Raw genomic sequence first — 12835 nt, 5'->3', positions numbered from 1 at the left:
GTTTCTCTTTCTAAAGTGCAAAAAGATGACCTGAATCAGAAAAGTAGTAGGAGGCAGACAACATTAGAGGCTTCATTGCTGAAACTGGCTGTTCAAGAAATCGCTGGGAAGAAAACAATATGATTCATTGTTGAAGTGTCTTTTCCCTTAGATTTATTTTTACACACTGGTTGCAGTTATTTTGATTTACTGACTTCTTACGCTGAATTTTTCCTCGAAGCAGTAATGTTCTTGGAGATTAGAAGCTCAGATCATTTTGATGCAGTCAGCTCGCTGCTGTCTGGTGTCTGTTTACTCCTGAGTTACGTTGAAATCACAGATATTATTTCGCTTGTGCACCAGTGTAACCAAAACGAGGAGCCTCAGCCGCTAGTTCTTAATGTTACAATTTAGTAAAAACGCCTTCTCAGAGCACATCTGAAGTGACATAAATCAAATAGTGTGCCTGTTCTTAAATAGGGGTTTTAACCAGATAAAAATGAACCCTGTATCAAAAAAAGAGCAGTTGTTGATTGTAAAGGGCGTGTGCCAAATTTCCGATTAATGTGCAATGTATAATACTTTTCTTTGTAGCTCTAATACTGCCAGGCAGATGCTTTGGTTTTTTGTACGCTGCTCCCTTAGAACAGAGAAATCCATGGTGGTTGAGAGGGGTGAAAGCATTTCTATAATAATAAAAGCACTTCTGGTAAATACATCTTATCTTGGTTTTACTCCTTGAGTTTGTGCCACAAACTATGAAACAGGCTTGATTTCGGCACCTGGTTTGGGTGAATAGCGGTTTTAGAGGTTTGCCTCGCTGGCTGATGAGGTCTGGAGGCAAGAGGAGGTAGATGCACACAATGCCCAGGCTTGGGAGCTCATTGTTCTTTGCCGTACTCTCTGCTGTTTTTGGGACTGTGTTCTTGCTCAAATGTAGTATCTTTTTCTTTTGAGAAGTGAAAAATAAAGAATGGGAAACATTTTCTACCCCTTTCCTCCTTCCCCAGGATGCCCTTCTGGTAACTTTGCAAAAAGGCAAAACAGTAAATTAGAAGCTAAAGGGCGCCAAAACATTCTGTATGTGCTTTCCTGCTCCCCTCCCAGCGCTGGCTCTGCTTCTTTCTCTGTCTGTAAGTGGATGTATAAAGAGAGGGAGCACATGAGGTGAGACTCGGAAGTACACTCTTTTTGAACCCTTCTCAACTTACTTTCATGTTCTACCTTCTCTCCCCAATCTAAAACCCCAGGTGGCTTGAAATAAAAATTACTTTGCTTCAGATTTCTATATTAGCTTGGGGATGTTTGGTCTGGAGGCACGTGTGCAAGGAAAACTACTGCCAAGGGAGCATACCTGAGATAAATGCATGGGAATGGCAAAAGTTGCACAGAGGTTAGAAGTAGATTTCAGTATATACACGGCTTCCTTTCCTGGTGAGATTGTTTAAGGTTTCTGTTTTTACAGTAGCATCTGCTAAAAAACAAAACACTGCCTCCCCCCCCCCAGATTGTGGAATCATAGCATCCCTCGAGTTGGAGGGGACTCATAAGGATCATGGAGGCCAACTCGCTGCTCCTTGCTCCTCGCAGGACTATACTACTATTGCATGTGCTGAGGCTGTGAAGGAGCGACTGCTGTGCGAGGGCTTGAGCTGCTCCATACATCGGGTTATTGAGGGTGGTAACATCTCAGTTAGCTCGCTGGTAACTCCAACTAGCTGCTGGGGGTAAAAAATTAACATGTGGGTGATGAGGGAAAGATGCCAGTGTGCTAGATCCTTTGGGAAATAGGCAGTAGTGACTGTCTAGCTTAATTGTGAGGCCTCGAGGTTTTTGTTTTTGACTCTTTAGCTGACCCTGGTGTGTAACTGGGGTAAATGACTTCAGTTTCCTTAGCTGAATACAACATGGTGATTGCCTCTGGACTGAGGACACTTTTTTGTATTTTTCTACCACGTATACAGCTTTGGTGTGACTACTGATAATTTTAACATTATTGTAGGCTATTGTATGTAAAACCGCTGCAGTTTGAGTTCACAGGGAGGTACATGGAAATACATACGCTGCCTCTCTGTGGCTTTATGATTCCTGTGGCACGTGAATTTGTACTATGGAGTGACCAAGGGAGGGATAACTTCATCTGGGCGTAGCTCTTGATATCCCTGTGTGAAATGGGAAGCATTTCATGGGTGGAAAAGATAAGTAGAACCAGGAGAGACGGACCTGCCTTAGACAGTAATTATGTAGCTGGATTAACAGATAGTGACTTACTCACATCCAGGAGTTGGTTTTACCTCAGTGGGAGTTTTGCACGCATGCAGAAGTCCATCCTGTGGACTTGTGGGTACAGATTCAGTGCTGCCACAGCAAAAGGCTAATAATTAACACTCACAAATGAAGAGATAGGGTGTGTGAAATTCTTAATGCTGATTACAGCTTAGGTGAGAAAAATGGCATTCTGATGTTGCAGTTCAATAATTGACTTTTTTTAATAACACGCTATTTGTAAATTTACTATCATAGCTACAAAATGCATCTGTCTGCTCTAGCCATACTGGCCAGTTGTTTCGCCCATAAAGAAGTTACTTCACTTTTGGGAGTGGGAGGAAAAAAAGTGTGCTATGAGCTATAGAATTTTGCAAGTATGTGTTACTGGCTGTGCAATGGTACAGCAGAACCTGTGTTACCCTCTCAGCAGAGCTGTTTGTGCATTAAGATTGCCTGAGGGTAGCTTTGATTTCATTAGGTGCCATATTTAAGGACACTGTAAGCTTCAGTAATGTGTTATGTTCTGTGTTGTTGGCATATGGATACAATACTAGAATTGTAATTAATTTCTAGTTTCAAAAATAATGACAGTTGGAAAAGAATTAGCTGTTATGTGATCCTGAAGTGAGCTGAGTGAGGAACTAAAATTTAAAAGGAGTGCTTGGGTTTGGAGTTAACCATTAAAAAAAGCCCAACCAACTCTCTAACTTTCTATGTACAGTGGTTTTTTAGGTTGTGTGTTGTTTTTTTTTTAAGGGTGGTATCCTGGTTAGACTAACTATTTTTAAAGTTCAGCTATTTTTCACTGTGGTTTTGCGATGGAAATACATTGCAGTTGTTTCAGTTGCATAAAGTCTAAACAAATCATCCTGCTTGACTTAAAGGGATGCATAGTATCTGACTTTAGCTCAGAGCTTAAATTTAAATTAGTAGGTTTAAAATACGGCATATTTTTTAAAAAGGCCTGTCTTGGAACTAAAAGAGAACAAAACCCCTATTGATTGGCGACCTGTTTATTTAGTGTGCTTTTTTTTAGAGCTGCTTGAAATGAAGCCTGTACCTCACTGATGTTGAGTTGGTTTATTGCTATAGGGAAATTGGGAGGTATGTGAGATTGGCATTGGCGGTGTGGAAAGTATCAGGAGGGAGGTGAGTGTGATTAGATGCAGTTTGGAAATGGCGTTTCCAGCAAGTTGCTAGGAAGAAAATCTAGCCACTTCTTGGAGTGATAGGAGGTGTTAGGGAGCAGGATCTACAACGCACTATTGTGCTCTTTATGTTGGTTTGCCAGCAGCATTTTACACAAGCTTTTATGATGTTGGTAGCTGTGCCCAACTGCTCTTTTCAGAGAGGCTGATGTATGAACAAAGGAGCAAACAAGATATGAATACTACGCTGGCTCCTTTTGATTTAAAGTCTACTGGGGCAAGGAATTGCTGTAAGTGACTGAAAAAAACAGATGGAAATATTAGCTGACTATTCCCATCTCAATAGGTGGTGTTTGTTTTGGTTTTTTTGGGGGTGTTCTTTTGTTTTTTTTGTGGTGTTTTTTTTTTATTTTAATACAAATGTCTGTGTAGTTCACAGAGCATCCAGAATAGTATGTTGACCTAGAGAAAAGTTAAACTAGCTTGGATACAAACATCTGTTTTCCTTCTGCGCTTTAATGGGAATAATGATGGCTGTTTTTTGTGAAATTCTTAGAAGTGTGTGCAGGAAATGCACTGTATCAGGGTTGATGGTGTTTCTCTGAATTCTAGGCATAAAGGATTGCAGTTGTATTTGGCATCTTAATTCTGTTAAAAGTGCATCTCTGAAAATGTAGATCAGCTTAGGTATTGCATAAATTTGATAGATGAAAAAGTAAATTTTTATCATTGAGTTATTGAAAAACGGGTAGTTCTTTGAACATGTAGGTTGTCTTTTGTTCTTCCTAAAGAACACACGTGAGAGGTTAGTTCACTGTTCTAAGGTTTGAGGTAAATGGAAGAAAACGAGTGCTCGTTAATTTTGAGGTCTCACTTAATCTGTGTATTTAATCTATTTGTGTTTAGTAAAAAAAAAAAATCATAGTATTATAAATCACTTATACCAAGAGTCAGTTTTGGCCTGTTTCAAATTTGTAACAGGATTTCTGTTTTAGAATGCTGGATGTTACGTGGCCTTCTCTAGCGAAGGTTGTAGTGTAAATTTATTTTTATGGCCCGCAATACTAAAGAAGCTTATGTTCTACTAGATCTTCTGAGGAGATGATCTTATAAGCCCTGAAGTTTGTCCCCTCCATCCCTGTTGCCAGTTACTTCCTCTTTTTCCCCTGTCTGTCCTAACACTTGAATGGGCCAGCGGCATGGGTGTATGTGCCTATGGACGAGCTGGCTGCCCAGCAAAACTTAAAATGCTGGTTTCTGTCTGCTGTGCCTTAGTGGGGATGTAATTAATCAGAGAGGGTTTTCTTCCTATCCATCTGCTGGCTTGCACAAAACTTTCAGGAATGTTGGTTGTTGCTGAGATGATGGTCGTGGCAGGCTCGTTTGAGATTCATGATGCATCAGAAAATACTGGCATGAAATGAGAGGATAAGGGAACTGGGGGTTGGGAGGGGAACTAGGGAAGTTTATTTTCTTTGAGAAGCCAGGTTAAAGAAAGAGAAAGGAAGTTCTGTCATCTAGTGCTAATAAATATTTCTGTCTGTGTGATGAGCAGTTTCTCCTTTATGTTCGTCTTTTTGATATGGCCAACTGTTTTGGGGTGGAAACAGACAAGTTCTTGGGCACTTGGCCCATCTTCCTGCAGATCTTCCTTCCTTCCCCCCCCCCGCCCCCCCGAGCTGTTTGGAAGCATTCTTAGTGATCAGCTGGCCTGGGAGCAGGCATCTTGTACAACTGTTGGTTAAAATGCTACGGGGAACATTCTTTTTATTATATATTATGCTAAAAAGAATAGTATTAAGGAGCAGAATTTCTTGTTAGTGAGAAATTGTGGTTAAAATTTTACAAAACCAAGCTTTTGTTTAGTTTGATGTGGCTCTTGGTGGGTGTGTGTTTTATACCAATTCTCCAACAAATTAATCCTTATCTAGAGTAAGCCTAATTCATTTAAGGGAACTAAAAAATGGTAGATTGTATTTGATCTCAGATATCTTGCAAGTGGTATATATTAAATTCTTAGGCGGATATTGTATGTATTAAATTCTTGATCCTACAGTCAGATTTCTGTATGTGGAATAATGATAGTCTGTGTAGTGAAAGGGAGGGGGGAATCTACTTGGGGGGGGACTGTTGATCACATACCTCTATGCACATAACCTCTATATATGTATTAGTGCCCAACGCAAGGTAGGGGCACGTGAACGAGTTAGCGTAGGATGAGTTGGTGTGTAACTTGCTGAATGTTGGATACACAGCAAATGTTCACCCTCAATGACAGCGTATGCGAGACGCTGATCTCCCTTCCCTGAAGGACAGGTAACTTCAGGCAGCCCTGTTTACTTCTAGCCATCATTAAATGGCTCTGGGTGCTTAACATAGAGTGCCTGTGACTCATGGGACCTCATCTGTGCGTTTATACCTTGAGTCAGCAGTCTGTTCAGTACCACTCATTTCCATAACCACCCATGTATTACATCAGCTGACAAATTGTCCTGTTTTAGCTCAAGAATACTTGCCGTGTGGGAAGGTTCTTCAGGGTGATGGGGTAGACACACACAACAAACACTTTTTCCTGTACCTGTAAGTGAAGAGTGGCTCTGAGCTTGGAAGACTTGGAGTTGAAGGGAGCTGCTTCTCTCTTAAACTTTTGTCTTCCACTGAGGGTGAGTGTGTGGCTGTTGGATTTCTAGTTGTTTTTTTTTAACACTGGTGGTCATCTGTTCTTCGGAGGCTTTTCTCACCCACAAAACCATCTTGACCTGTCTCTTGGAATTCTACCCATGTTCCTTTATAATTCTTCTTCAACTTGTTTTCCCATCCCCTTTGTCTGCAATGGCTTTAATGCAGCTAGGTCATCCCTTATTCAGGTGTGTCAGCTTCACTGTGATTATACTTCAGTATGATCTAGAACTGAAGTATGAACTTAGAAGTATGAAAGAAACTTCAGGGTGTGGAAGTATGAACTTACATTGGTGAAGTTGCTTAAAATTTACCTGGTTAAGACCCAGTATCTGACAAGATTCTGCAGAGAAAGCTTTGTCTTGCTCCTTGTTCTTAGTAAATTTAAAAATCGGAAAGGCCACAGGTGAACAAAACACACAGAATTTAACACTAGTTATGTCCTCTTCTGGTACCTGATATCTCTGTGCCAGGATGGTGCATCTTGTATAAAAAGGAGTGTGATGTCTCCATTAGAGATCTTCTAATGAGGTCAGTGCAGACGACTTCAGCACTTAATCCTCATCTTTACAAACTGGGAGTGAGATGCAGGAAATCTAATTTATGTCTCCAAGGTCATTCATTTTCACAAAACTTAATAGACCTGCCTCTGACTGCTCCTTAAACCACTGAATTATTCTACTTGCTTTCTAACGTGAACCCTTAAGATGAGGAACTTTACCCAATGATAGAATGAACTTAAGATATCTATACATTTAAAGATTTCTGTGAGTCAAATGCCCAGCTAGTAAGAGCCATCAGGAAATAAACTGGCTTTCCTTAAGACTGGTTTGAGCTGTGCGTTTAATGTATTTTATTTGTAAGACTTAAACTAAACACAAGTTTATTTGATGTTACGGGGAACAAAAAATGGACATGTTCTTAGGGAAGTAAAACCCATGTTTTGTTTTCTTGAGAACTTGCTGTGATTTGCCCCTTGTATCTGTGGTTAATCAGGGAAACCTCCTCCCCCTTCCTCCTTCATAGTGTTTTCTGTGTCTCGGTTTCCGTGATAAATTTTATATTCCCTGCTGCTGAACTCAGGGCAGAAGCAATGGAAGGATTTCAGATGATGACGGTAGAGAAACTGTTCAAGGCTACTCTTGTGTTGGCTGGCCAAAGCTGGAGTAGGGTATTATTTCAGACGTTAAGCTTTAAATCAAAGGAACTGAGTGAAAAGGGGCAAATGTGGGTAATGTGATGAAGGTGAATGTTTTTGAGTAAACATGGATGGAATATCGTAGTGCAAGTAGTTCTCCTAAGGCAGAGATGCAAATAAAACAGCCTAATGTCTGAATAAAGGCAATACGGAGGTTTTTGTGTTTGTAGGCATTCTGTTGGTGTTGGGGAGGGTTGCAATGCATGCTTCTGGATGAAAGTCTGGATAATACTTGGATTAGAAAATGGTTAAGTCGAATGTTACCATATACTCTTGAAAGAAAGCTTAGGGAGAATCCAAGCTCTCTTCAGACCTGCTGAAACAGCTCTGGTTGCTGTTTGACTATCTTCGTCAAAGTTTGGAGATACTGTAGGAGTGCAGTAGGTGAAAAGATAGTGGTGCATGTAGTCTAGTAGTCCTGAGATTTTTTTTTAATTGCACTAATTCATAGGGAGGTGCTAGAATTATCAATGATGTCTCACGGCATGTCAGATGTCCTTTAACAGGCCAGTAGAAATATATGTGACTTCTAACATATTTGTTTTCTACCTCTGCTTATATTTTTTCATAATTGTGCTAATTTCCCTGCTGTAGACTTTGGGATTCTACCTGCTGTTATTCTTTTTTGGTGATTAATATGAGTGTTTGAGGATATGTGTTTTTTTTTTCCATGAGTCTCAGTTACTACCACAGCTTACCTTCCATGGCTGGCTTTGTTAAACGCAGTTCTGTAAACAGCATATCGGCTCATTCTTCTGGTTGGGAAAAAATAATTTGATTCTTCCTTCCTGCCTCTCTTCATGTTGAATAGACTTAGTCTTTTATTGTTGAATTTTATTGTCTAACTGCATGCTTTTCTGCCTATATCTGTAATATATGAAAAATGAAACTGGCTCCTCATGTATTCTCCTTAGATGTCACTTTTCTGCGTGCAGGCTTGCCTCAGTTAATGAGAGCCCTGTTCTCTTCCCTACTCTAATTAGTCATCAAATAACTACTTCCATAGCTTTTTGTCCCAAAGTACAAGTTTAGTAAGATGTGGAAAGTAATTACTTTTGTGTACGTTTTAGTGAAGTCTTCTGAGTCCTGATGAGTTATATTCACGCTTTTCCTTGCTGAGACTTTTCTGAGGCCCTACTGCACGTGTTAGATATTCTTGAAGAGAAACAAAAGTGGGGAGGGTTTATTAACGAATACGGCCTCATGTTTATAACATTCTGTTTGAAATTAAACATGTCTAAGATATTTTAATTGGGTCATATATTTAATTCCTGAAGCTAATAAAGGGTCATGCTAGAAGCAGACAACAGGAGAGACTGGAAGGATTGCATGTTGTTAATTCATTACAGGAATTTAGGTGTTGTTGGTATCACAATATTTGGATTGTGCTCCAGGCACTTTAGAAACTAAACAAACACGACTTGTTGCATGACCTCGAGCTGAACAGCTCGCTGCAGCTGTGTTTTTCTGCTTACGAAATAGGTGTGATGATACTTTGTCACTGTTATCGGGAAGTTCTATAGATGTTAAGCAATATGAAAAAGCTAATTTTTTATATGTTTACTTTGCTAATCTGAAAACATCTGTTAACTTAGTTATACGTTGCATGTTTCCTCTCCACAACAATCATGAAATAGCTAGGTAATGCTTTCAAAACAATCCAAAAAATCCTCCCAAGCCCAGCAGCTCAGCCAACCCCCAACGCAGAGAGAACTTGACTTGATCGCTCACAACCGTGAAGATCTGCTGTGGCAAACCTGTAGCTTGCTTTCTATGGTATGTTATTGTTTAGTATAGAGGACCAGTGAGCTATTAAGAAATGATGAAATATGTGGGGATTTTTTTTTTAATGGCAGTTCGTGCTCCACAGGGGTTTACAAGAACAATAGGTAAACTCTCAGGAACCTGTTGTTCTACTGGTTAAGAAATGACTACATTTCAAAACTATAATTTGAGCAGCTCTCTTCTCAGTTTATTGTGGTTACTTGCACCCTTTTACCCCAGTGCAGAATGAAGTTCTTTTGGTATTTTACCTTCTTACATATTATTTTTTTTTCCTGTTGGAATATAACAGGGAGGTGAGGTGTGCTTTAAAAGTATGGGTGTTGTTTTGGTGGTGTGTGGTTTGTTTGTTTTTTTTTTTAAATAAATTGATGTCAGGACATTGATATATAATTATATATATTAGGTGGTATATTTGCATCAAGGCACCAGTGAGCTCTGTTCTCCGTGGCTATAGATTGTCACTTTCTCACCGTATCTTTGACGACATGGCTGCTCTTGTTTTACTTCAAAGTCCAATTCTGATGGCAACTTTCTGTTGTATCTTTGCATTTGTTATTTTGTGTCTTGATGTATCATCAATATCTATTTGGTATTACTTGTCCATATCAAAGTAGTTAAGGATCTTCTGATAACGGCAGCTGTAGTAAATATCTAGTTCTTCAGTACTGAATGGAAATTATTGGTTTTTTTAAATGCCTGTTCTCTTAGCTGCCAAATTTGAGTTATATTAAATTTTCTTATTGAAGTGTTCGAATAAATTTCTAGCTTGCTATTTTCCATGGTTCTCAGAACTGTTTTATGCTACAATTCTTGCCCTGAAACAAGTTTGCCTTTAAAATAAGCTTTGTAGGAATTACTGTAACTTTTTACTCCCTGGTTTGCTTGTTTGTGCATTTAGCAGAAAACGTAGGCTTTTATGCTTTGTAATAGCAGGATGTCTCAAGGTATTGCTAATGGAGAACTCCTATGCTTAGTCTCCCTCTTGTTACTAATTGATTATTTGCTCCTTCAGAGAACAGTTCTGAATCAATACTGGGAATACATTCTGGGTAACATTCTCTCTACCTCCTTAAAGTGAATGAAATTGGGATTTTGCTTTCAGGTGTACAAAGGTGAAGAGATAAATGCTCAATGAGCCTTCCAAGATGGAAGGAAGGGGTGTCACCCATTAGTAAGCTAAGGAAAGCCAGGAGGTTATTTCCTATGTACTTGTTTGCTTTTAATAAAAATAACAAAAATACATTTTTTAGAACCTTGTTCAGTAGGAATGTAATTTGAGCCTCATTTAAATATAGTTCTTTAAAATCAGTCTGTGGTTCAGTGGGTGTGAAGAACAAAATTTGTATTCTCTCTAGCTTGCTTCCCCCCTGCCCCCAGGTGAGAGGAAGGAAGGGCTCCAGAGAAGAAAATTAGGCAGAAGAGATTAATATTTGCACTGCAGAAAACACTGATCTTTCTGTTTGAGGTCCAGCTAGGTCTATTCTCTGTGTGGCTGGATGTGTTTTTGAGCTTGTATAGCCTTTCTGCCTAGTCTGTGATTGGAAGAGGTGGTGGCTGTAGCAAGCTGGTGTCACGAGGAAAACCAAACTATTCTTTAAAATAAAACTTGTCATCATTCAAACAATTATTGGGGAGCATGTCTGGGGGGAAGAGGGTTTCCTTCTTTCCTGAAAGTTCTTAGGCCGGTGTATGAGTATGCATGAGTTGTTGATTTTTAGGTTATTTTTTTCCTATGCTGGTGTGTTTTTCTTTTTTTTTTGGAGAGGAAATGAAGACAATGTCCACTGTGTTCATTTTCCACACTATGACAATACAGAAAGACATCAGACTTAAGCTACCTTAAAAGTACCCCCTCACTGTAGCAGCAGAGCCCTTGTCTTCAGTGTTTAAGTTCAGGCAAATGCCTTAAAGATAAAAAGTATTCTAAGTTTTGAAAGTAGTGGATTTTTATGTGGGAAGAACCTATTTGGGTAGCATCACTTAAGCAGCCCTTTGGGACTGTTGCCTGCTTAGTTCCTTGATGTTAACAGTTCAGAGGTCATCAGTTCCTACTTACAGAAAGAGGAGTTCGGGGGCCAGTCATCCATAGCCCAGGCTGACTTCTGTAGCTGTGGAAAAACGTCTTGTTTCAAAAGACTGCAGATGTTAAGTGTTTGTCAGAAAGAACTTGCAGAGCATGGTACGTGGTTGATATGCTTGCTCTAGTGACTTGATTTAGCTATGAATTTGGACTGTAGATAAATTGGCTGTCAGGGTGGGCTGTAAGCGTTGTCTCTATAGCACAGTACGATTTTTTTTTGTTAAACCACTTGTATAAAAACAATCCTCTACTACTATGAGAACTGAACACTGCAGGAGCCTGAATTGGAGGTTTCCATATTAGTGAGAAACTGCTTAGAGAAAGGGTATGCAGACGTTTGGGGGTAGCACTGGGTAATGAAATGCATCAAATCGTTTAAGAGGGGAGAGCTGATACATGCAATACAGTGCAACATCTAAAGGAGTTGGTTTCAAAATGTGAAAGAACTTCTGATGAGCAACAGCACCCTTCCCTGATCCCTTTAGGAGCTGGATATCCATCTGAATTACATTTGTCCGTTATGATTAATTGAGTATATTCCCAAAAAGACAAAGGCTCTGTATAGTCTTGCTTTTTTGATGATCTGGAGCTTGAGGAAACCCGCATTTCTCTGTAGTGGTAACTCATTCAGCTGTGTCTAAAATTTGATGCCTCTTGTAAGAGGCAAATATATTCGCTATGCATTTAGTTCTTAGTGAGGTGTCGTAACTGAAACATGTTTAGGGAAATCTGCATTAAATTACAAAGTTTCATTTTGCTTCTGCACGTGGGTTTTGGTTTTTTTTGTTGTGGCGTTTTTTTCTTTTTTTCCCCCCTTCCTCCACGGGATTTCTTGCTGTTTTCTCAGAGTGAAGAGAGCCCATACAGTGCCCTTCAGTGTGGAGTCATCTAACCAAAAAGAAGTTTATATTGAGAAACTTACGGGTTTGGGCAGTGTGCTTCTCAACAGCAAGAATGTCACAGCTCACCTACACATCGCTTCATTCTGTGTGTGTCAGGATAGTTCAATATAGAGATATTCATTTTATATTTTAAAGAGAGTGCCTTTTGTGACTCTGAATAACTATAACGCTCGGAATTAGACAGCTGAAGTCTTTGAGGTGAGAAATTGATTCAGCATTGGGATACGGTTAGACGCCACTTCTGTGTTGGTGACAGGTTTGATTTGTTAGCACCACATAAAATGGTAGCATAAAACTTTGGACTTTGTTATTCTTGGTCAGAGTAGGGAAGAGATGGATACGTGCATAGCCTATGGAGTGTCCGTTGTGGTCAGTGTCGACCCGACTGGGCTAGTTACTGCTTGCCACAGGTATGAGGCAGTGGCTGTGGCAAAGGGAAGCAGGAAAAACCCCAAACTTTCTGGAGGCTTTCAGGCAGTTAGGAATATTTCAAACTGGGTTTAGAAGAAGGTGAAAGAGCTGTGGAGATGATTACTAGGGGAGCTTGGGAATGCAAAATGTATTTATGGAAACAAGCCAACACTTAAACAGAACTGTGAAGACCCGTCTTCTGATCAGCTTTTTAATGTGAAAAGAGCTCCCCAGTTTGAACTACAGAGCTCTGGTTAAATGGTTACATGAGGTATGTTTAAAAATAGCAAATGTATTTTATGTCCAGTCAAATAAGGTTCTTGGCATTTGAAACTCAAATGAAATCTATGTTGACTTGCATCTGACAGCCAAGTGGCTCAAATTC

At 39.7% G+C, this 12835-nt stretch overlaps 1 protein-coding gene across 4 annotated transcripts in view; it reads left to right on the top strand.

Annotated features, from left to right (window-relative positions):
• RERE (arginine-glutamic acid dipeptide repeats) overlaps window positions 1-12835 on the top strand; it is a 255086-nt gene that overhangs the window by 1031 nt on the left and 241220 nt on the right. The gene's annotated exons all lie outside the window — the stretch shown is intronic.

Source organism: Phalacrocorax carbo, chromosome 20 (assembly GCF_963921805.1).
Source record: "Phalacrocorax carbo chromosome 20, bPhaCar2.1, whole genome shotgun sequence".
NCBI lineage: Eukaryota > Metazoa > Chordata > Aves > Suliformes > Phalacrocoracidae > Phalacrocorax > Phalacrocorax carbo.
Note: the sequence above shows the minus strand (reverse complement) of the source record. Positions and strands in the feature narration are given on the sequence as shown.